We start from the raw sequence: 1949 nt of genomic DNA, 5'->3' as shown, positions 1-1949 counted from the left end.
CTGTCATGCACTCTGCAGCCTTCCCGCTTCCTGTGGTTGTGGCCACTGTGCTGTGGGGAGCATCCCCCATCCGGGGGCTCATTCGAGCGGTGAGTCTGAGGGGAGGAAGGGGGAAGGGCACGGAAGGAGGGTTTGCAGGCTGAATGCGTATGCGGACTTTCTCTTTTTCCTCTCTCTCCCTCCTCCTCCCTCTCTGTCAGTCCTGGGGCTTGGACTCAGACCTGGGCACTGTCGTTGAGCTGCTTTTTGCTCAAAGGCTAGCACTCTACCACTTGAGACACAGCTCCACTTCTGGCTTTTTCTGTGTGGACTGAGGAGTCGAACCCAGGGCTTCATGCACGCTAGGCAAGCACTCTACCACTAGCCACATTCCCAGCCCTTGTCCTCTTTTGTCTGCAGACCTCGGAACACAATGCCAGCATGGACTTTGCAGACCTCCCGGCATTATTTGGAGCTGCCTTGAGCCAAGAGGGACTCCAGGTGACTTCTCTTCCCATTTTCCTATTTCCTCCATGTACTTTATCCTAGGACATGCCCTGGGTGAAACTGGAGGTAGGAAAAATCATGTTAAGAACTAGCCTAGGAGGCCGGATGCTGGTGGCTCAAGCTTGTAATCCTAGCTACTCAGGAGCTGAGATCTGATGATCGCGGTTCTAAGCCAGCACTGGCAGGAAAATCCGAGAGACTCATCTCCATTTAACCACCAGAAAACCGGAAGTGGTGCTGTGGCTCAAGTGGTAGAGAGCTGAGGAGCTCAGGGACAACACCCAGGCCTAGAGTTCAAGCCCCATGATCGACACAACAACAAAAACCTAGGGATGTGGCTTAGTGGTCGAGCACTTGCCTAGCTTGTGTAAGGTTCTACATTAAATCCTTGGCACAGTCCTCCTCGCCCCTCCCCACACACACAGCCAAGTACGTGAACATGTCTAATGGAACTCAGAACCTAGTGGTAGCAAAGTCCCCTCTGAAACTCTCTTTTGAGTTTATGAGTGAGATAAAGTAGATAGGGATATAGCTTTTCAGTAGTCTTTAGAGCAAGTTATTGACTATATGGAAGTCACTTAATCTTTTAAGATTTTTTTCTAACTATAAAATAAGATTAAAAAAAAATAATAAGATGACAGCTGGGCGCCGGTGGCTCACTCCTCCAATCCTAGCTACTCCAGAGGCTCAGATCTGAGGATCACAGTTCAAAGCCAGCCCGGGCAGGAAAGTCTGTGAGACTCTTATCTCCCATAAACCACTAAAAAACTGGAAGTGGCGCTGTGGCTCAAGTGGTAGAGTGCTCGCCTTGAGCTGAAGAGCTAAGGAACAGCGCCCAGGCCCAGAGTTCAAGCCCCACGACCGACCAAAACAAAAGGACAATTTTAGAACTATTGTGAATGAGCATGAATTGGATAAGCAATACTGTACTATTTCACAGAGGCTACCGCATAGCAAGAACTCAGTTGGGCCTTATATGTTAGTAATTTGTGAAATTGGAAACTGGAAAACAAGTGAGATGAGTGGGTCATGTGTTTACTGGAGAGGGAAATGTGAAAGAACTTGAGGAAAACTCACACATGGATTCAAGAACGTAATTAAAATCAGTAGGAAATTAGGGGCAGGAATGTATTAGCCTGGAGTGAGTGTGGATTATAGGGAAGCTCATCTGAGGAAAAGAATGATGGGGAAAGTTTGATGAAGGGATATTATTTGCTTTAATTGTATCTATGGGAGGCAAAGAGAAGATGTATGGGGAAAAGGTAGAAAAGTAATGAGAATAGTGTGTGCAGATGGTGGGTGAGGTGCTGTGCTAGTAGGCCCTGCAGGAAGAATCTAGGGAGAAAACTAAACTGTTTGCTTGTCCCCCCAGGGGTTCCTTGTGGAGGCTCACCCAGAAAATGCCTGCAGTCCTATTGCCCCACCACCCCCAGCCCCGGTCAATGGGTCAGTCTTTATTGCAC

The 1949-nt window shown here is 48.3% G+C and overlaps 1 long non-coding RNA gene across 1 annotated transcript; it reads left to right on the top strand.

Annotated features, from left to right (window-relative positions):
• Positions 1–1943, top strand: LOC106002519. The gene is made up of 3 exons (XR_001175934.1): positions 1–89; positions 400–480; positions 1859–1943. It is a non-coding gene; the product is annotated as an uncharacterized LOC106002519 (long non-coding RNA).
• The last annotated feature ends 6 nt before the right edge of the window (positions 1944–1949 follow it).

This window comes from Dipodomys ordii, unplaced genomic scaffold, assembly GCF_000151885.1.
Source record: "Dipodomys ordii isolate 6190 unplaced genomic scaffold, Dord_2.0 Scaffold12768, whole genome shotgun sequence".
Classification (NCBI taxonomy): Eukaryota; Metazoa; Chordata; class Mammalia; order Rodentia; family Heteromyidae; genus Dipodomys; species Dipodomys ordii.
The sequence above is the reverse complement of the archived record's forward strand: the minus strand, read 5'-3'. Positions and strand labels throughout refer to the sequence as shown.